The following is a 23,887-nucleotide window of genomic DNA, read 5'->3' on the forward strand; positions in this document are numbered from 1 at the left end:
ATTAGGCCTCCGGTTGCCATTGCAGCCACCGGAACCCCGGCAATTTCATTGCTGGGGTTCTGATGAGCTGCAAACACCTTAAGTGCAGCGATAGCGTTTGAGCGCTGCACTTAAGGGGTTAATGGCGGGGATCGAAGCCAATTTCGGTCCCCGCCATTACAGTCGGATGTCAGCTGTAAGATACAGCTGAGATCCGACGATGATGGCATCGGCTCAGCTTCTGAACCGGTGCCAAACATTTGCCGTAAATATACGGCATTTTGCGGGAAGTCAATGCTTTCCATGACGTACATTTACGGCAAATGTTGGGAAGGGGTTAATCTGCAGCATCTCCATTTATGCTGTGGAATCTTTGCACTTTTGTTGCATTATTTTCCCCATTGAGTTCAATCGGGAGGTAAAAACCACAAAAAAAATAGAAAATCTGAAAGAGAAAACCCTTTTTCTAGCTTAAAGGACGGGTGTCGCGAAATTTTTTTTAAATTAATTTGCTTTTAGTGTTTTATTAAAATACATTTTATTTATTTGTGTGTTTGTGTTTTACTTTTTTCTAACTTTTTCTTCACTATGGGGGCTGCCATTTTTTTTTTATCTCTGTATGTGTCGATTATCGACACATACAGACATGGAATACGGCACATACATCCCCATAGAGAATGCGAACGGGAGCTGTTCGCATTCGCTATGGTGTACGCCGTCTGTGTGGGTACGGCGCATGCGCCGCTCCCACACAGTCCAAATGGAAGGTCTTCAGCCGAGCGACATCAGTCTTCAGCCGAGCGACATCCGGCGCCATTTTCTTGTGGACCGGAAGACGCGGCCAGACAGTAAGAGGACTACTTCCGGACATGTGTTCTGAAGCAAGCACTAGGAGCGGAGGGAGAGGCGGCGGCAGGAGCAGGTAAGTCATGTTTATGTATGTTTTGTGTTATAACCACTGTATGTAAGCCTACTACACTGTATTCGCTCAAAAAATAGTGGCACACAGTGTAAGAGGCTTGAACATTCAATCCCCTCCTTTCTCCTGGCACTAGCCAGGATAAGGGAGGGGGGATTCTGTGAGCTCACTAGAGCGTGTGTGTTTACACCAAATTTGCAGCATAAAGCAATGTGGTTGCTTTACCACATGCAAATGCTGCAATTTTGGGAATTGCTCCCTCTAGTGACCAGCACAGGGAAATGTTATAAATCAGAATCTAATTTATAATATATCCTGACTTGCGAAAAAAACCATTAGAACAAGGTCTAAATCATGTATATAACTGTTTAACTAAAAAAAAGAAACTGTTTTTTCTAGCGACACATTCCCTTTAAATTTAACAAAAGCAAGTCTATACTTACTTCCCTGGTGTTGTCATAGGGACGGCTCTTTGTTCCCCCATGTGTTCTCCGTACAGCCGGCCTCCTGGAATGACCTTTCATCCCATGTGACTGTGGCAGCCAATCACGGGCTGTAGCATTATCACAGGAGACCAGAGGGATGAGTCCCTATGCCGATGCCAGTGAAGTTATGTATTGACAGCAGCAATTCCAGCCAAAAATCTGCACCACAATTTGGTGCTGTCTTCTGGCTGGCATTCCATGTGTGTTTTAGGTCGGATACGCTGTGTACTTTTACGCAGCGTAACCCACCTGTGTGAACATACCCCAAGTGTGAATAGAACTTTTTATGCATTGCTTTAAAAAGGAACGGACGGCTCTCCTGACAGGTGTTTAGGAAATGCTTGCAAATTCTGGAATACATTTTCACCAGATGTTGCAGTAAAAAGTCTACAGTGAAATAGAAAAAGCACTGCATACACTGCGTTTTTGTTTGTGCCATTTTTTGCACTCCGTTTTAGTTTTTATTTCCCCCAAAACACAGTATACGCTGGGTGTGGCATTTCCCCCCCATCATTTTCTCCATAGGACTTAAAAAAATGCAAAGAAGTACGACGAATGTAGAAAGGGATGCTAAATAACCACTAATAGTCAAAAAGTTACTTTCAAAAAAGTAACTTTTCATGTACATTAAAAATGCATGTTGGTTTTAGTAAATGCTAGCATTCACCGTGAAATAAATTTGGAGCACCTTTCCTTAGAACTCGGTTGTTGCTCTGGTATTCCTCCTGGAAATGTATGAATAAATTGACAACTGGGCACCATTTACCTTGTCAATGGGGCAAGTCCCTACACACTATAACACTGTCTAATTATTGCTTAGTGTCACTCTATACAAAAATACACCCAAATGACAAGGTAAATGGTAACATCCAGTTGTTCATGTATTCATACGTTTTCCAGAGGAATGACACAGAAGTCTAAGAAAAGGTGCTCCAAAAATGTGATTTCATTGTGAATGCAAGCACTTACTCCAACCAACATGTCGGGAGAGCGGATAGGTGTTCTGTGAAAACACATTAACCCTAAAATACAGAGCTTATAAAATGATCTATTAAGAAAAACAGCTGCTAATATAGGGCACAATTATGTATGTAGGGTTCTTTTACACCGGCCAACATGGGCCGTGAAAACAAGCGCCGATCAACGAGACAGCTCGTTGACCGGTGCTCATTTGCTCCTTTTACAAGTTCGGATCGCTCAGCCCCATACATTACCATCATGTGGGTTTACACAGGGAGATGTGCTGCAGACAACCATAATATTTAGTGTTGCATAGATCACGTGACCAGCCGATAAATGAGTGTTTGCTCGTTCGTCTGCGGGTCATTGCGCGGTATACAAGCGTTCATATGAACATTCCTCTGCCCGATCATTGGCTCGTGTAAAAGGGCCCTTAATCTTTCCTCCTGTCAGTAATCCAATAGAAAAACCTCTATTCTATCCCAAATTGCAGATCTCAAATTATTATATTCAACTGCACAGCAAATCTAGGTAAGATCAGCCTTTGGTTTACTGTACTTTTACAGTGACTAAGTCATTAGTAATTAGGTCAAGTAAATTTAGGGCCCTTTTATCACATGAACGCTCATTTGCGAACAGTACACTGTGTAAACATGGCAACGATCAGTTGACGATCAACCAATGAACGAACGTTTCCGCTTGTTAATGTTTATGCAGCACAAAATATTATCTTCGTCGGAATCACAGGGAGATCTGCTGCCGACATGATGGAAATGCATGGCATCTAGCGATCGTAGTAATAATTGCTCGTCCCCATATATTACTAATCATAGCTCCTTGTGAAAGGAGCGCCAATGAACGAGCGGTCTCGTTAATCGGTGCTCGTAATTACGGCCCATATTGGCCGATGTAAATGGACCCTTAGTGCCTGGATGAATAATATAAGTTTACTGCAAGCAGATTTAGGGATGAAACTACTTACCCTCTTCACCACCTACATCTGGTTGAGGTTTTGAAGTTGGCTTCTTGGGTATTACTTTAAAACAAAAGAAAAAAGAACTTGCATTACCACACAAATCTCAGACGCAGTATTTTATGTCAAGGAAGAAAGCCGTTTCTCATTTCAGCGCATTTCAACCCATTTAAAGAGCACGTTCAATCTCTTAAAATTTGCCACTTGTCATTTAAAGTTATTTCCGTTACTTTTAAAATGCTTTTTTGCGGCCTTTTTTAGTAACTTTAGTGTCGTTTTGTGCATTCATTTTTTCTTGCATATAGGGGGGGAAAAAAACAAAAAACAGGAACGCCAGACCCAGAAAATGCTGTATGAATGTATTGTTTTTTATATTTGACTATAGACTTTAACGTAACAACTGTCAGCATAAAAATAAATTAAAAAAAAGCGCTGTTAAAAAAAGAAAAACCACTTAGGCCACGTTCAGGACGTGGCGGAATTGCTGTTGAATTCTGCTACGGACAGTCCGCAGTGGAATTCTGCAGCAGCCGGTTTTTACATTTGTTTCCATCCATTTTTAGGAAACTTCGTCCAATAAGAAAATAACTTCGGAAATTCGGCTGCGGTGGAGATTTTTCCCTCCGCAGAATGCTCATTATATTGCGGAGAAGCGGAATTTCACTGCGGATTTCAGCCTTTGCAATGCAAAAACTGAAATCTGTGGCGAGTCCGCTGTGTTTTCTGCAACCTCTGAATTACCTGTCAAATATGCAATTTGGTGCCGATTCGTTGCGTAATTGCCCGAATCTGCACCAACATTTGCAGCGGAAAAACTCTGCCACGTGTGAGTGTGACCTTAGGGCATGTTCACATTGCGCTAATAAAAAAAAAACACGACGCGTTAAACGTGTCAAATACTCTGAATCACTTTTTAAAATACAGGTGTTTTTTACGCGTTTTCCACATGATTTTTACGTGTTTTGCAAGTTTTTTGGTGCTTAGGACTCCCACTGACTATGGGAACATTTGGCACGTTTTAAGTGTCAAAGAATTGACCAGATGCTTCTTTTTTACACTATGTGCACGTATATAAAAAAAAAACAAAAAAAACACGCGTTATACGTACTAACTGCACTTTCCCATTGACTTAAAGAGGCTCTGTCGCCAGATTTTGCAAGCCCTATCTCCTATTGCAGCAGATCGGCGCTGCAATGTAGATAAGAGTAAAGTTTGTTTGTTTTTTTAAACGAGCATTTTTGGCCAAGTTATGACCATTTTTATATTTATGCAAATTAGGCTTTCTAAAGTACAACTGGGCGTGTATTGTGTGTTACATCTGGGCGTTTTTACTTCTTTTACTAGCTGGGCGTTGTGAATAGAAGTGAATGATGCTGACGAATCGGCATCATCCACTTCTCTTCGTTAACACCCAGCTTCTAGCAGTGCAGACACAGCGTGTTCGAGAGATCACGCTGTGACGTCACTTCCCCAGGTCCTGCATCGTGTCAGACGAGCGAGGACACATCGGCACCAGAGGCTACAGATGATTCTGCAGCAGCATCGGCGTTTGCAGGTATGTCGATGTAGCTACTTACCTGCAAACGCTGATGCTGCTGCAGAATCAACTGTAGCCTCTGGTGCCGACACAATGCAGGACCTGGGGCAGGAAGTGAGTGACGTCACAGCGTAATCTCGAGGACACGCTATGTGTCTGCACTGCCAGAAGCTGGGTGTTAACGAAGAGAAGTGGATGATGCTGATTCGTCAGCATCATTCACTTCAATTCACAACGCCCAGCTAGTAAAACAAGTAAACACGCTCAGATGTAACACACATAATACACGCCCAGTTGTACTTTAGAAAGCCTAATTTGAATAAATATAAAAATGGTCATAATTTAGCCAAAAATGCTCGTTTTAAAAAAAAAACAAAACGTTACTCTTATCTACATTGCAGCGCCGATCTGCTGCAATAGGAGATAGGGCTTGCAAAATCTGGTGACAGAGCCTCTTTAAATGAGAAGTTTAAGGTAGCATAGAGTAAACGCCGTGTGAACAGGGCCTTACAATGTGGCAACCCAAAAACTATTTTATTTTTTTTAATGAGTTTTTCCATCGACTGAGCTGTGTGAGGGCTTGTTTATTAGCTGGGCGAACTGTAGTTTTCCTTAGGATTATTTTGGGGTACATCGGACTTGATTAACTTTTTTTAAAAAAATTTTTTTGTAGTTCCACTAGGGGGCCATTCAATAATACACTGAACTTTGAGTGCTGTAACTTCATTTATCTATTAGACATGGATCGAGGTCTAGTCTGTATATCCTGTGAATATGTCATAAATGTCCCTGATGGGTAAACCCCTTTAAGTACAAAGGGAAAGTGAAATTCCGCAACGAATAGAAAGTCTTGCTGTGGAAAAGCTGCGCATTCGCATCAAAAATCGCAGGTAAGAGGATTCACTTTAAAAAAATACAATTATGAAAAAAACAAAAAACAAAATTTGTAGCAGGGTGGGGATAACATTTTTCAAACTTCATCCACTTTGCTGCTACGGTAATATGTTGCACATTTTTCATCTGCAAATGCGGACGGAAATTCTGCAATTACGCTACGTGTGCCTAAGACTGCTTTGCTTTGCAGTGAAAAGACACTAAGGTCTTGCTCACACAGTGCAGATTTGCTGCCGATTTGAAAGCATTTTTTTTAAGCCAAAACCAGAATTGGATCCAGGAGAGCAGACCTGCAGGGCATTCCTTCATATTTCTTCTGTTTAAGTTCCGTTCCTGGTTTTGGCTTGAAAAAAAAAAAATACATGCAAAATCTGCACTGCGTTAAGGATTAAAAAAGTAAAAAAACTAAAATTCAACTGAATGTCCTCAAGGGAGTGTATTATGCGCCATCTACGGGAGGAGGTTCCATCTACGGGAGGAGGGTGCCGATATCTACAGAGGGGTGGTATCTACATGGGGGATGCTATCTACATTGTGGGGGGGGGGGGGGGTCAGAGGGAGCCCCTGAAGTCACGGTCCATGACCAGTTCAGTTGTGAAGTGGCTTTGAGGGCCTTACATATTAGAAAACCCCAATGTCACCCCATTTTAAACTGCACCCCTCAAAGTATTCAAAACAGAATTTAGACAGTTTAAAAGCTCGTTAAACTATAGGAAGGAAATTGAGGCTAATGATTCCTCATGTAAATGGATATACTACATGTCTTGTATTGCATGCTTACCGTACTAGATTTTAAGCAATATTATGATAAAGAAAAAAACCAAAACTGTATTACAATATAAAACTATTTAATCTGTAGTAAATAAATCAATAATTTAACCGCCAAAGTGTGTATGTGTGTGTGTATGTGTGTGTATGTGTGTGTGTGTGTGTGTATGTGTGTGTATGTGTGTGTATGTATGTGTGTGTATGTGTGTATGCATGCGTGTGTGTGTGTGCATACACACACACATAATCTGAATTTAATTTAATGCTTTTTTCATTAGTCCTCCTAGGGGACTTAATCCCTTGCCGAAGTATACTTATCTCAAAGCCAAGAAGGGGGAAGTATGAAGCATGTTACAGCCGACACTTCCCTAACAAGCCCAATCCCATTATTTTAACCCCTTAGATGCTGCTGTTAATAGCGACCACAGCATCTAAAGCGTTAGAAAGAGTGGGGGGGGGCACGACCCCCTCTGACAGCCCATCAGCCCCTCTACGACGCGATCGTGGAGTGCCGACGGTTGGCATGGCAGCCTGGGAAAAAAATAAATAATGAATGGCCTCCAGGTCTATCATCTTTGTACCTCAATTAAGCCCTACATTAGTATTGCAGTATATCGTGCAAGCGATCACATTCTTCAAGTCCCTTAGGGGGACTAGTAAAAAAAAAAAAAAAAGAAGAAGTTTAAAAAAAATTATAATAATTTTCCCCATCGACTTCATTGGTATCGCTGCATCCGTAAAAGTCTGAACTACCCTTCTCAACATTGACCTTCTAGGTGTTGAAGTTTCAAACAGTAAAGTTATGCAAAACTGAGGAAGTAGCAGATATTGCTAAGATCTGCAAACAATCAAAGGCTATTATGGTGCACAGCAAGCCAGCAATGGTAGTCTATCCTCTTCAGTGATGTCACGCTTTTGTCTCGGGCGGAGATTGGTCTGGAGACGTTCACAAGGGAACTGTATTATGGTGTGGGGTGGCATAATGCACAGTAGCCAGACTCTTCTAATCTTCATTACAGGCACACGAACAGCTCCGTGTTACATTGATTTGGTCGTGGAACCAGTGGTACGGCCATTTTTCCAAAGCGTCTCAGCAGTTTATCAACAGAACAACACCAGGCCGCATGTTGCTTGTGCTACTGTGAGCAGCCTGATTGGGCTAAAAGTGCTACCATGGCCTGCAGCGTCTCCGTACTAGTCTCCCATCGAGCACATCTGGGACGTCATTCAGCGTGGCATAACATTCCTCAGACAACCATTAATAACCTCATTGATGGCATGCGAAGACGTGTAAGTGCGTGGCGCTCATACGCTATACTGAATAATGCAAGATGTTTGGAATATTTAGTTATTTAATATATTAACTAGTTTCCACTTTATCATTAACATGTCTTGATCCTGTGATTTCCACAATACCAAAACTTTTCCTTCTTGGTATTGCAATTTTAGCGTGGAGAAGTGTATTACAATAGAACATTTAACACGTATGGTAAACACCATAAAAAAAAAAAAAAACAGAATCGCTGTTTTTTTTGTCACCTCATCTCCCACCCAAAAAATTAGAATACAAAAAGTGATCATAAAATTGCAAGTACTCCAAAATGTTACCATTGAAAACCACAGCTTGTCCCGCAAAAAATAAGCCCTCAAAGCTCAAAAAAAAAAAAAAAAAAAAAAAAAAAAAATCGACCAAAAAGTTATGGCTCTCAGAATTTTGCGACACTTCCATTTTATTTTTTACAATTTACTTTTACAAGGAAAAAGCAAAGTCAAATGTATATATAAAAAAAAATATATGCAAACTTGGTATCTCCGCAATTGTATTGACCCGCAGAAAAACTAAACACAAAAAACAATGGAATAGTTTTTTGCTTTTTTTCAGACTAAAGAATTTTTTCCCCATTTCCTAGTACTTTATATGGTATAATGAATGGTGTCATGAAAAACTACAACTCGTCCCGCAAAAATATTTTAAAGGTGGGGAGGAAAGTTTTTAAATGAAAATCCGAAAAATGGCTGTGGCGGGAAGGGGTTAAACCATTGATCGTTTGATCACTTGCAATCTAATGTATTGCAGTATAATGGAATTTACAGGCTCTTATTAATAGAAGCACAAAGATAGCAGACCTGGGGGCTTTCATTAGGCTGCCATGACAACCATCGGCACCGCACGATCACTGCAGTAACATGCAGCGGACACGCTCATTTTATGGAGCGGACTTTAGCGGTTTTATTCTGGTGACTGGTGGTGGTCTCAGTGGTCTGACTCCCATCAACTAAACACGGATATCTTCGCAGTATACCGTGACTTTTTGAAGGCAAACAACATTACCAGTCTCTCAGGATTACCCTAAACCCTCAGTTTCACTGTAGGCTGTTTTTACAAGTCTGCAATATTTGACATGGATAAACAAATGATTAAAAAAAATACAAAATATGAATATTTTTAAACTAATTAACGAAAAAAGGTGTCACATTGTGATCGTGTCCCCATTAAGAATGCCACAACAAATAGGTATCAAGTTTCTGTTTTTTTTTTATTTGGACCCATTTTCTGTCTGCAGCAGAAAGATTCAGGGAACTTACCATCTGCAGCACCACCTTGACCTGGTTGAGGTTCTTTAGTTGTCTTTAAAGGAACAGTGTCATCAGGGTCTGTGAAAAGTAAATAAAATTCATCATATACTTTAGGTTATGTTCACTTGTTTTGTATTCCATTTAGGGCCTGTTCACATTACGTTTTTCACTTCCGTTGAAGGTATATGCCGGGAGGAGTCACGAAGTACACCTCCGATAGTGGAATACATCGCCCAAAATCCACGGGCACAGCGCTACTTCAGGCGCTGAGCCCGGGTGTAGCCTCTGACTTCGCTATACATATATGGACAGTGATGTCAGGGGCTTTCAACTATGCAGTCCACGGCCAGAGCATCGCAAGCACTCCGGCCGGGGACTCCTGTATTGAGAAAGCCCTCGATGTCACTATCCATATATGGAGTGTGGTCAGGGACTTTGAGATGCTGGAAACCCTCGGACAGAGCATCAGAAATGCTCTGGCGGGGGATTCCGCTGCTGGGGAAGCCCCTGATGTCACTGTCCATGTATGGACATAGACGTCAGGGGCTTCTTCAATCCCGGAGTGCTCGGCCAGAGCCCTACGGATACCCTGGCCGGCGACTCTAGTTGAAAGACCCGGATATCACGGTCCACATATACACAGTGACGTCAGGGGTTTCTCAGGGGGCGGAATCCCGGGGCGGAGCACTACCTGGGGATTCCGGGCCTGGAAAAGCTCCCCAACATTTAACATACCTGTGACGGATGTCATCCAGTTGCATTAGTCACACGTTTAGTCATTTGTTTTGACGGAATAGCGCAGTTGACTGCACTATTGGTTCCGTCAAGAACAACGGAACCCTGTCACAACGGTGACAGACTGAAACCATTAGCTAGGTTTCCGTCACCATTGATATCAATGGTGAGGGAAACAGAAGCTTAGGTTTCCCTCTGCTTCTTGCTGAGGGGTTAACCCGACGGAAACCTCCAACGGAACCCCTCAACGGAACAAAGACAACGATATGAACAGGCCCTTACAGGACCTGGGAAACTTGCAGTCATTAAGGCAATGATAAACTCTACTTCATACCACAATATTTTTAAGGTAAACATGATGCCATCTGTCCAGCAGAGTTGGGCCGAAAGTGGGTTATGCAACAGGGCAAGGATTTCAAGCTCACCTGCAAAATCAACATCTGAATGGCTAAAGAAGAAAAAACAAAACAAGGTGTTGGGGTGGCCAAGTCACGGTCCAGACCATAACCCCATAGAGATGCTGTGGTGGGCTCTCTACAGTGATATTTCTGCTGCCCATTTTGGGGGCAGTACAAAGTAGCGACAGCCACACTGATTTTAGTCAATAACGTGCAGTAGTTTAGGAGAATTTACATGATATATTTGCGGTGTGTGTGTCCGGCAATGCAGGGCTTGAGTCCACTGACATACACGCTCTCCCTGCCCCCTCCTGCGACTGGTGGAATTTTTTTTTTTTTATCTATGCACAGTAAAGCTGGGTTCACACAGTTTTTTTGCAGGCGGAAAATCTGGAGATTTTGAGCTGCCTGCACACCGATTTTCGCGGTGTTTGTCGCCCGCGGGCAAAAAACGGCTGCGAATAAGCTCTGTCTCTCATTGATGTCAATGGGTGGTCAGAGGCGTAAACGCCCGAAGATAGGGCATGTCCCTTTTTCCCATGAGGCGGTTTTTCCGCTCGTGGGAAAAAACGCCTCCGCCTCCCATTGAAATTAATGGGAGGCATTTTCTGCTGTTTTTTGGCGCGTTTTCAGACGCGGATTGCTCGTCAAAAAGCTCAGTGTGAATTCCCCCTTAGGCCCTGTTCATAGTTTTTTGCAGGCAGACAATTCTGCCTGGAAAAATCAGCTCCGTTGTTCTTTTAAGTGGTTTTGCACCACAGGTGTTTCATTGCTGCGTTTTCTTCTTACCTCTTTCTTCAACAGGCAAAGGAAAAAACACGAGCGGATTTTGCCATAAGGGTATGTGCACACGATGAGAGGCTTTTACGTCTGAAAAGACACTGTTTTCAGGAGAAAACAGCTGCGTCGTTTCAGACGTAAATGCTGCTCCTCGTATTATGCGAGGAGTCATTGACGCCTGTAATCTTGAGCTGCTCTTCATTGACTTCAATGAAGAACGGCTCAAATTACGTTGCAAAGAAGTGTCCTGCACTTCTTTGCCGGGGCAGTCAATTTACCCATTCAAATGAATGGGCAGATGTTTGCCCTATTTTCAGATGTAAAACGAGGCATAATACGCCTCGTTTACGTCTGAAAATAGGTCGTGTGAACCCAGCCTGACACGCGTAAAAAAAAACCCGCTGAGACTGTTGGCGCCGTTTTTTCCAGTCTCCCATTGATTTCAATGGGGTTTTTGAGGCCGAAAACGCCTCAAGATAGGGCATGTTTTTTTCCCACGAACGTTTATTTCCACTCACAGGATAAATAACAACCTCCACCTCCCATTGAAATCAATGTCTGCATTTTTTTGGGGAAAAACAAAAAAAACTCTGTGTGAACAAGGCCCAATAGGGAGAAAATCAGCAGCTGGAGGGCCGGGGGAGCGTGCATACCGCTGGATTCAGGCCCTGCATCGCCAGGCGCACACTTCATGCGGCGCGTGTGAAATCAGCGCGTGTCTCCTACTTTGTGCTACCCCAAGACAGAGCAGCATAGATCTCTGACAGATAGTCTTTAAGAGCGGTGTATATACAAATATCCTCAAAAGTCTATGAATTTAAGCAATGTTGTAAAGAGGAGGCAAAAATTTCTCAGGAAACAATGTGAGACACTAATGAACACCCAGAAAAGGTTTACTTCAAGTTCTTGTTGTTGCAGGTGGCTCTGCATTTTAGGCCCTTTTCACATCAGATTTGTGATGCCCATTTAGAATATACATCAGGAAAGCTCCCAATGTACACGCTAAACAGGTACATGGGACCCCATTAGCCCAACAGAGGCCAGGAGCCTATTTTTCTTCTTTTTTTTTTTGAGGATGGACTAGAATAGTATACTCTGCTTTTCCACCCCACCGGATTCCTGCTCAATAATTAAATACTTATTTTTTTCTTTATATGAAAGTATTGGTGATTAATCCAAGTGTGTGGCAAGTGGCACAGGCTTCCATTAACCAGTTAGTGATCGCCCCATAGCATTTTTACGGCGGCCACTAACAGGTTTTATTCCGATGCAGTAGCCTTTTTACGTCTCCCTGCTCTCAGCTACCTCTGCCGAGGGCTGGGAGCGTCCCTGCTTGAACGGGCGAGATCGATATCAGTATCGATCTCGCTCGTTTAACCCTTCAGATGCGGCGCTCAATAGTGAGCGCCGCATCTGAGTGGTTTTGGAGAGAGGGAGGGAGCTCCCTCTCACCCCACCGACATCCGATGCCAGAGGCATGGCCTAGAAGATGTCTGTTTTACACGGATAGGCAGTAATACACTGCAATACAGAAGTATTGCAGTGTATTGTAATAGGCGTCGGATGATCGCATAGTGAAGTCCCCTAGTGGGACTGGTAAAAAAACAAAAAGTAAAAAAAAAAAAAAAAGCACAATGCAAAAATAGATGGAAAAAAAAAAAAAAGTTATGGCTCTTCAAACATGGAGACACAAAAATAATAATAAAAAAAAAAAAAAAGTGTAAATGTAGTAAAATACATAAAATTTATATAAATTTGGTATCGTTGCAATCGTAATAACCCGCTAAATAAACTTAAAGTGTTACTTATACCACACAGTAAAACGGCGTAAATTTAGGATGCAAAAACGTGTGGTGAAAATGCAACTTGTCCTGCAAAAAACAAGACCTTGTACAGCTATGTCGATGCAAAAATAAAAATAAAAAGTTATAGCTCTTGGAATGGGACGATGGAAAAAAAACCTAAAAAAATAGCTTGGTCATTAAAGCGTTAAATGTTTGAATAGGGAAAATCCATTAACTATCCATATATGGCCAATCATTGGAGCTTCCCAGGGAACAGAGTCTGGGTGGCTGTTCGGCCCCATAGTAATTTTACCTCTATGACCCTGAGCCAGAGTTGAGTCTCTGCTCGTTTCCCCTGGCTCCATTTCCGTGGCCTTTGTGTGCCTCCTGCGCTGCCAAGACCGTGGTACACAGAGAACACCATACCCGTGGTCATCAAGAATCACCCGCACAGCAGCCCAACTATGCCCCCAACGTAGACGGTGTCCCAGGCTGCTTTTTAAAATCACTGCCCAGGGAAGCTGCATCCCAGGAGCTTTCCTGGGGTAGCCCCAGTGCTGTAACTGTCCATATATGGCAAGTATTGTCACTGGAGCTTTACTGGGTTAGCGCCAGTGACTTAACTGGCAACATTTGTACCCTGGGGTTACGTCACTGGCAGTGCAAGACTGGTGGGGGAGGGGCATAGGAGATTGTGGAGAAGGGCAAAGGAGAGTGGAAGTCACCTCTGGCTCAGTATTCCAGAGATAAAATGTGTGCGGGCAGGGCGGCCATCAAGACTCCCTCTGTTGCCGGGAAAACTCCCGCATATGGACAGTTACGTCACTGGAGCTTCCTGACGAATACAGTTAACGAGGGCCTGTGATGGATGCCATGCAGGGTCAGCCGTCACCCATAGACTATAATGGTATCCATTTAAGAGATACCTCATCTAAAAAAAAAACTAAAAAAAAACGACATGAGAGTTCATGACGTCCATTTAAAAAGTACACCATTATAGTCTTTGGTGACTAATGCCACGGTTAGGGCGTCCATCACAGCTTACGTTTAAAGTATACATCGGGAGTTTTTCCCCAATGCATACGTTGGGCCAAAAAGTGATGTGAACAGAGGCTAATTGAACTTACACGGTGTACTTATATTTCCCATTTGGTTTCTGAATGTCAGCTCCATTTTTGGAAAAGATGAATTGATATTGAAATCTGTTGGATTGTTTTGTTGCTGTCAGAGGTTATTTATTTGTATATAGAAGTTGATGAGGACCGCACAATTGTTATTAACTCCTGATAAATACATAAACAGTCAATCTGTTTTTATTTCAATCTGGATACTAAGGCTATGTTCACATGGAGGAATATCTGTCTCAAAATTCCGTTTGGAAGTTTGAGGCAGATTTTCCTCTCCCTGCACTGCTCGCGGGAAAAAGACGCCGACGCCTCCCATTGAAATCAAAGGGAGGCATTTTCGGGCCGTTTTTGCCGAGTTTTGCGACGCGGTTTCCGCGTCAAAAAACTCTGCAAAATACTCCGTGTGAACCCAGCCTTAGGCTATGTTCACACGGAGTTTTTTGGATGCGGAAAATCTGCCTCAAAATCCTGCTTGGAAGTTCTGCCTGCACGCCGAACCCAGTCGAATACATTTATTTGGCTCCTACAGTACTGTAACACTTGGTACATTTTATATTCGTTAAGTTAAGATAGTTCGATATTTTTAAAAAAATAAAAAATAAATAAAAGTGATTGATGAAAGCAATACAAAAAGTCATTCATATATTAAAAATAATAATAATTACCATCTAGGCCAAAAGCATCTGATAAATCAAATTCTGCAAGATAAGAAAAATTATGAACATTCGCTTTATCAGTGCAAACTAGCTCTTAAAAAGGAACACTAAACATACAAAATAGATATCCCAGCAATCCCACACTAATATAGCCATTACTACTGATCAGGCAAAAAACGAGATGTTAAGGGGAATGTGTCGCTAGAATGATTATTATTTTTTTTTTTCTGTTAAACAATTATTTGAGTGATTACACATTGTTTACATTTTTTTTATTTTTTCACAAGTCAGGAAATATTATAAATTAGATTCTAATTTATAACATTTCCATGTGCTGGTCACTAGAGGGAGCAGTTCCCAAAATTGCAGCATGGTCAATGTGGTAAAGCAACCACATTGCTTTATGCTGCAAATTTGGGGTAGACACACTCGCTCTAGTGTCCTCACACAATCCCCCCTCCCTTATTCTGGCTAGTGCCAGGAGGAGGGATTTGAAACGTCAAACCTCCTACACTGTGTGCTGCCATTTTCTGAGCGAATGCACAGTGTAGGAGGATTAGATACAGTGCTCAGCAGACAGTATAACACTAACATAATACACATATCACATACACGAACATAAAATATCCTAAATTATACCCTGAAAACACATGACTCATGCATACGCAGATGTAAGCTGTACAGAATTTGAACTCTAAGGGTAGGAACACACAGCCTGTTCGGGGCAGATACGCTGTGTCAAGCTGCATAGCATATCCGCCATTAACACCGCAGGGAATTCGGTCTGAAAAACCGCACCACGTTGTGGTGCATTTATTCGGGCGAAATTTCAACTGTGGAAAGCAGCGCCAGGACAAAAAAAAAATAAAAAACACACACTTACCCCCTCCCTCTCTTCTGGTCCAGCCTCCAGGAGAGGCGTCGCAGTACATGCGACCGCTGCTGCCTGTGATTGGCTGCAGCGGTCACATGGGATGAAATGCCATCTCAGGAGGCCAGACTTGTGAAGAGGCAGGGAGCTCAGGGAAAGTAACTTTTTTTTTCTTCCTTACGAGTTTTGCAGCGGAATCGCTGCCATTCCACTTTGTTGCGGATTAAGCTCCCATAATATTGAATGGGGAAAACCCGCAAAGGAAATGCAGTGACACCACAGCATTAACGGACATGCTGCAGCTGGAAAAACCACACCGCAGGTCAATTTATGTGCATTTTTTTCAGCAACTTTTTTCCGCTGTGTGGAAATGAGATTAGTGGAAAACACACACACTGCTGCTACTGTATTACGCTGTGGATTTTCCACAATTAATCAGTTGTGTAAAATCTGCAGTGTTTACGCCTAGTGTGTTCCTGCCCTTAAGGGGGTTTTACACAGGACAATTATCGGGCAGACGAGCGTTCAAATGCTCGATCATCTGCTGGTCGTTTAGTTTTAAAAAAGTAAAAGATTATCGTTGTCGGCAGCCCATCTTGGTGTGTAAACAGGGAGATGCGCTGCCGACATGATAATAATGTATGGGGACGAGCAATCCGAGTAAAGACTGCTCGTCCCCATCCATAGCTCCGTGTGACCGGTGAAAACGAGCGCCGATCAACGATGTCTCGTTGATCGGCGCTCGCAGCATCAGCCGCTTATTGGCCAGTGTAAAAAGGCCTTTAAGCACATAAAAATGCTGTGTAATGATGTGGAATAGCAGCTATTCTGTCTAATTGAATCATTATGACACATCCGAGTCTATAGGTCTTTATAATCAAACATAACATATGTAATTAACAGACAGCTCCTACTAAACTATATTAGATACATCTTCAGTCCGCTCATTGGAATGAGCGATGTACAATGCAACATTTCAAGTGCCGAATTCGAAATTTTTGGCTGTCCGATCAGCTGATTCATTGGGCAGCTTCTTTGTTTGCTGGGACCAGTTTGGACAACCCTTTAATTACTAGAATCCCAACAGAAACTGCATAACAAAAAACTTGCCATCTTGTCCTAGAGGGAAAAAAAAAAAATGAAAAAAAATTAGCCTTTTACAAGATTTACTATGGGTTAAAGCAAGCAGAAATACAGTCCTCTAAATAAAATTCAGGAGATGGGACATAAATAATAACTTTTCAAAAAACATTTTATAAAAACAATATACAAGCATAAAATTGGAAAGAAAGCCTGTTTTTTACTTTGAGATGTAAGGCCTCATGCACACGACCGTATTTTTTCCCACCCGTAAATACGGGTCCGGTGTCACCCGTATTCACGGGCACGTTTTTGGCGGCAAAATAGCACTGCACTAATCGGCAGCCCCTTCTCTCTATCAGTGCAGGATAGAGAGGAAGGGACAGCCCTTTCTGTAATAAAAGTTAAAGAAATTCATACTTACCCGGCCGTTGTCTTGGTGACGCGTTCCTCTCTTCACATCCAGCCCGACATCCCTGGATGACGCGGCAGTCCATGTGACCGCTGCAGCCTGTGATTGGCCTGTGATTGGCTGCAGCGGTCACATGGGCTGAAACGTCATCCAGGGGCGGCCAGGACGTCGGGCCGGATGTCGAGAGGGACGCGTCACCAAGGCAACGGCCGGGAGACCGGACTGGAGGAAGCAGGAAGTTCTCGGTAAGTATGAACGTCTTTTATTTTTATTTTTTACAGGTTGCTCTTTATTCTGATCGGTAGTCACTGTCCAGGGTGCTGAACGTTACTGCCGATCAGTTAACTCTTTCAGCTCCCTGGACAGTGACTATTTACTGACGTCGCTTAGCAACGCTGCCGTAATGACGGGTGCACACATGTAGCCACCCGTCATTACGGGAGCTCCATAGACTTCTATGGACTGTCCGTGCCGTTATCACGGCCTGAAATAGGACATGTTCTATCTTTTTCAACAGCACGGGCACCTTCCCGTAAGAAAACAGGAAGGTACCCGTGGCCAATAGAAGTCTATGAGCCCGTTATTACGGGTCGTAATTACGACCCATAAGAACGTGAGTTTTTACGGTCGTGTGCATGAGGCCTAAGACCATTCATGAACACTAAGGAACGAGTCCTTCACACGAGTCTCAGACATGCGCATTTATGAGCCCATATTACAACCAAAAATTCAGGCCCAATTACGGTTCTGATCGGCCAAACTTACAGCACCCTAGGTAACTATAATGCTGTTCGATTGAGTCAGACACGTAGACAGGCTGGGACACACGGGCGGACATGCTCGTATTACACTTGTGTGGATTCTGGCCAAAACTTAGAAACGGATGAGAAAACTAAAATGGCTGAATTACATTGAAGCCGCCGCCTTATCCTATTGCTCGTCATGTGATAATCAGCAGGGGCACATCAATCGTGTCCCAGGAATCCGGGTCCTTTTACTCTGGCCAGTTTTAGCCGTGACAACAAGCGCTGATCATTGGGACACCTCGTTGATGGGCGCTTAGTTGCCCCTTCCACAAGGGCAATGATTGGTTATGTTTAGGGACGAGCGAAACTTACTACGATCGCTCATCCCCATGCATTACCATCACGTCAGCAGCACATCTCTGCGTTTACACAGGGAGATGTGCTGCAGACAATGAGAATGTTATACGATCATAACCAACATTTTATCGGCTGATCGTTGCTCTGTTTACACATCCCAATGACCGGAAAGGAGCGTTCATCTGAACGCACGTTTGCCCAATCACTAACCCGTGTCAAAGGGCCTTTACTTTATAAGCGTTCACTCTGGCATTTGCAAAATAGTCTTAGGCCTCATTCACACGGCTGCATTTGGAAGTGAAAACCAGGAGTGAAGACTGAAGAGGTGCAAATCTTTCCATTGTAAGTTTTCTCTGTTTAATGTTCTGGACCCACTCCTAGTCTTTGCTTATAAATACTGAAGCAAAAAACTGACATTATTTAACCCCTTCAGGACTGAGCCTGTTTTGGCCTTCAGGACGAAGCAGATTTTTCAAATCTGACGTCACTTTGTGGTAATAACTCTGGAATGCTTTAACTATACAAGCGATTGAGACTGTTTTCTCGTGACATATTGTACTTTATGTTAGTGAAAAAATTTGGTCGATAGATTACATTTTTGTAAAAAAAAAAACAAGATGTAGAGAAAATTTGTAAAAATTAGCATTTTTCTAAATTTAAATGTATCTACTTGTAAAACAGATAGTAATACCATACACAATAGTTACTAGTTAACATCCCCCATATGTCTACTTTATGTTTGCATTATTTTTTGAACGTCCTTTTATTTTTCTAGGACGTTACAAGACTTAGAACTTTAGCAGCAATTTCTCATATTTTCAAGAAAATTTCAAAAGGCTATTTTGTCAAGGACCAGTTCAGTTCTGAAGTGGCTTTGAGGGCCTTATATGTTAGAAAGTCCCCATAAATCACCCCATTTTGAAAACTGCACCCCTCAAAGTATTCAAAACAGCATTTAGAAAGTGTTTTAAGCCTTTAGGCGTTTCACAGGAAATAAGGCAAAAAAGGTGAAATTTACAAATTATTTTTTTTGCCAAAATTCATTTGTAATACATTTTTTTCTTTACCACAGAAGGTTTGACCCAAGAAACACAACTCAATACTTATTGCCCAGATTCTGCAGTTTTTAGGAATATCCCCCTTGTGGCCCTAGCGTGCTAATGGACTGAAACACCGGCCTCATAGTAAAACACGCCCAGTTGTTCATTGAGAAACTCATTAGCATAAATCTAATATAGGTCATAACTCCATCAGATCGTTTGTCTAAATAAAAAACTGCTGTAATCTACATTACAGCGCCGATGACATCATGTACAATATAGGCCACTTATAATGTGGTGACAGAGCCTCTTTAAATAACCTGTTAAATTAATGCTTCAGGTTATTACGGTCGAGTAGATACCAAATATGTGTAGGTTATTTTTTTTTTTTTTGTAGTGTAGGGGCAATAAAATATATTTTATGCAAAAGAATGACTTTTTTTGGGCCATTTTTTTTTGTTACTTTTTTTTTTTAGTTGTAAGTTGTAAGTAATGTATTAGTATAATGTATTAGCATACGTATGCTGTGTCACTGACGCAGGCTGCTGTTCGGGCACACTATGTGCTGCCCAAACAGCAGGCAAACTGAACAGATTGCCCTGGAGTCCTTTCTAGGTCCCCAGGGATGACTGCAGAGGGCTTCCCCAGTCTTTGCTCAGGTCCCCGGGTTTACGATGACTAGATCAAAGAGGGGAGTCCCCTTTGATCATGACACGGTCATGACCATAGCGATCAAAGGGTTAAACAGCTGGGGTCGGAACGTTTTCCGATCCCAGCTGTATTTAGCAAGCTGCTCTAAGAACAGGAGCTGTAAGCTACAGCTCCTGCTTAGAGGATGAGCGCTCACAGTAGCGCTCATCAGCCTCTTCTACAGCGACACCAAAAGACGTTGCTGTAGACGAAGCACCTGCACTGCCTGCCGTCAAAAGACAGTGGGCGGTCGTTAAGGAGTTAACTGTTATAATACTGCGATACAGGGTATTGTACCTGTCAGCTTCACACGGACAGGCAGCATAGTAGGTCCTGCCTCCTGCGTAGCTGGGTGCCGATGTTGTTGTAACTACTTAAATGCGGCGGTGGCTACGGACCGCCGCATTTAAGGGGTTAATCGGCTGTGATCCCACCCGATGTCTTCCCTTAGTACTAACGCTGCTAGCAGCAGCCAGTACCGAGAAATGCTGGGCTGCAAGGAATGCATGTGTGCTCCTGGTCGAGAAGGGGTTAAAGAGGTTTCCAAATTCCACAATTATTATTTAATCACCTATCCACAGCATAGGTGATAAATATCTGATCGGGGGGGGGGGGGGGGGGGGGGGTTCGACCGCTAGGACCCCCACCGATCACGAACACAGGTTTACGTTGCCGTTCCTAGGAGCCACCACATGATCAACCACCACTGCATTCATTTCTAAAGGGCAGAAATTGACCTGCGGTGAGGATTTGTTAAGGGGTTTTCCCACAAAACACATGTATCCCCTATCCACATGATCGCTGTAATAAAACCGCATCAAAAACACATGCATTTTTACTGAAACCGCATAGAAAGACGCATTAAAATCGCACGTGGTTTTCGGATGTGATAAATGCGGTCTAAACTGCAACGTCTGAATATACCCTAAATATACCCTCAAAGTAAAACTAGCAGCAAAATTTCACAACTCGTAAAATGGACCCACTAGGGTAATTTTAAGGGGTTATCCGGGATTTTACAATTGATGGCCCATCGTTGGGATAGGCCATCAGTATTACTTCAGTCGGTTCCGACGCTCATGTCTCCTCCTCCCGGTCAGCTGTTTGAAGGGGCCTTGGCGCTCTTATAAATGGGACAGTGCTGCAATAAAATCGCACAGCCGCTACAGAACTAACAAGTACAAACTCTAACTAAATCGACGTAAGCAAAGAAAAGGCTGCATTTCTCGTACGAGTGCCAAGGCCCCTATCAAACAGCTGATCCCAGATAACTCCTTTACCATACCAGGGGAGTTAATGGTTTTAATCTGATCCTCTAGTGCACATTCCCAAGGTGCTCTGAAAAACACAGGTCAAAAACACCACAGGAAATAAAATAGAGCTGCATGTTCCTGGGCTATACAGCAGAAGTTGCCAAAACAGCGCCATATTTTCTGACATCACTTCCTGCTCTACAGCTATTGGCTGAAGCTGCTCCTCAGACTTCCTGCTCTTTCCGTATCCCATGACACTGAATATTAAAAGCTCTCTGCTTCAGCTGCCGATTTGAACCAGAAAGCAGGGGAATCTGAAATTATGTGTAGGGTACATGCATGGACGCGGCATCTAAGTAGTTAAACTGCCAAGATCAGAGCCATCTTTGATCCTAGCCGTAAGTGTGAGGCGTCAGCTGTAATAAACAGCTGACATCCACAGCGTATGGAGCAGGCTCAACCCATGAGCCCGCTCCATACCCCCCCCCCCCCGCCCCATGACATACAGAGTCGTTGTGGTGCGTCTAGGGGTTAATGGACCATTGACAGCTAAACTAGTGAATATAACCAGAACATAGCATAACATTTACCTTCCAGTTTTCAGACCTAAAAAGTTACAAACTACCCAGACTCTACAAGTATAATACAACTTAACAAAAATATATAAATGATGTTTTGTTTGAAGAACAGCGTTCCCTGAAGACACTACAGACTTCAACAAATGAACAAGGGCATAAGCTATAATGGTAGCAATAGTCATGTAAGAGACAATCCCAAAGGAAAGAGCAGAGGTAATAAGCAGCGTCTATTTCATCACAGCACCTGGTCTATCCCAATGTTTCCATTTCCATCAGGCCAAGGCATCTCACGTTGCGGTTTAAACGTGTTTATGCCGCAAATTGTAAACGTTTTGCCGAGATTCAAAGAAATCTGCTGCTAGTGCCTGATATTTTTTATTTAATTTATTTTAGATAATAATGTGAGAGCAAATATTAAAGAGCAAAAAAGGGAAAGCATTTACAGGGTTCTCTTGATCTATGTATTTTGAAGGCAGCATTTTCAGCACAAATGCTTGACGCATTTTTTGTTAAAAAAAATGCTTGCAAATTTGAACTTGGAATTTGTACAAGAGTTAATATACCTTAGAGGACTGGTGCCAACAGTGAAATCCATCTCCTTATTATAGTGGTGCAAGTTGTGAATGTTAGGGTCCATTCACACCATGCGATCGAGGTGCGGTTAAAACCACATAACATACATCAGAAAAACGCATGCATCTTCCGGTGTAGTTTTGATTTTTCTTTACGCAACTAAAAATGCACCTAAATCGCAATAAAACAAAAAAAAACAAAAAAAAAAAACACATGCGGTTCTCGGATGCAATTTTGTCTATACATTTTAACCGCACCTCAACCCTTGTGTACATTGATCCGTACCCTACGGTTTCTTCTGCATACATTGCACATGCAGTTTACTTTACCTAATGAAAACAAGAATGTGAAAAATGACTAAAGCTAGGTCTCCCTGGTAACGTTGGAAACCATTGGCAAACATCAGCAAAAACCTATGACTAATTCCCTATGATTCATTTCCTCGGTTTGTAACATATACCCAGATGTAAGAGTAAAACAGGCCTGCATAAGGCTATGTTCACACGGGGTCTTTTGCCGAGTTTTTTGACGCGGAAACCGCGTCGCAAAACTCGGCAGAAACAGCCCGAGAACGCCTCCCATTGATTTCAATGGGAGGCGTCTTTTTCCCGCGAGCAGTAAAACTGCCTCGCGGGAAAAAGAAGCGACATGCTCTATCTTCGGGCGCTTCCGCCTCTGACCTCCCATTGACTTCAATGGGAGGCAGGAGAAAAGCGTATTTCTCGCTGTTTTATGCCCGCGACGCTCAATGGCCGCGGGCGAAAAACGGCGCAATAATTGCCGCGAAAATCGGCGTGCAGGGAGAGGAATATCTGCCTCAAAGTTCCAAACTGAATTTTGAGGCAGATATTCCTCCCCCAAAATACTCCGTGTGAACATAGCCTAAGCCGGCACCAAAGTACATTCAGTTGATAAAGAATGATTACATACACAAGGCCATTAAGGCCGACCATCGCTTGATAATGATACGAGAACGATCACTCACGATGGACAGCAGCAGACTACAACTTGACCAAAACGTGATCTGTCAGGTTGGATTACGTCACTCCTCGTTGAAACTACACGTGTAAGGCATGATTGGCAGATTGTAGGCGATCATTTTCCACTATGGGTACGCCCACTTTTTTTTAGTTAAACCTAATCTTCCTGACCTTCCGTTCCTCCCTGCCACTCTGTATTGACATAGCTGCAGCGATGATGTGCTTGTATACCCAAATGATCACTGCAGCCAATCACCGATTCAGTGCCATATGCCCACTGAGGCCAGTGTTTGGCTGCAGCGATCACGTGGGTATACGGGCACGTCATCGCTGCAGCTATGTCAAACCGCATTGGGCAGGAATGACGGGGATCCGTGAGGTGAGCAATGGCTCTTTGTATTTTTGACATTCCCTCCTACCTTGGACAATTTTTGAAATAACTCGGAAAACCCCTTTAAGTTGCGGGCTGGGGCTTCTATGGAGCAGACTTTTTTTTTTCAGCACATCTCACAGACACTCAGACGGAGATCTGGGGGAATGTGAAGTCAACACCTTGAACATTCCTGAACAATTTTTTGCAGGGTGTATTATCCTGCTGAAAGAGGCCACAGCGTCAAAGTAACATCCACATAAATGCCAGGACCCAAGGTTTCCCAGAGCTTCACACTGCCTCCCCCAGCTTAGATTTTTCCCCATAGTACATCCTGGTGCCATCTCTCCTTCAGGTAAGCAACG

At 42.9% G+C, this 23,887-nt stretch overlaps 1 protein-coding gene across 3 annotated transcripts in view; it reads right to left on the bottom strand.

Annotated features, from left to right (window-relative positions):
• The window catches only part of CD99 (CD99 molecule (Xg blood group)), a 67,672-nt gene extending 52,988 nt beyond the window's left edge, over positions 1-14,684 (bottom strand). For all 3 annotated transcript variants that reach the window (XM_075850775.1, XM_075850776.1, XM_075850773.1), the window contains exons 1-3: positions 14,582-14,684; positions 9,102-9,170; positions 3,326-3,379 (exon numbers count right to left, since the gene is read on the bottom strand). The gene's annotated coding sequence lies outside the window, so the exon portion shown is untranslated. The remainder of the gene's footprint in view (positions 1-3,325; positions 3,380-9,101; positions 9,171-14,581) is intronic.
• Positions 14,685-23,887: the final 9,203 nt, after the last annotated feature.

This window comes from Rhinoderma darwinii, chromosome 2 (genome assembly GCF_050947455.1).
Source record: "Rhinoderma darwinii isolate aRhiDar2 chromosome 2, aRhiDar2.hap1, whole genome shotgun sequence".
NCBI classification, from domain to species: Eukaryota; Metazoa; Chordata; class Amphibia; order Anura; family Rhinodermatidae; genus Rhinoderma; species Rhinoderma darwinii.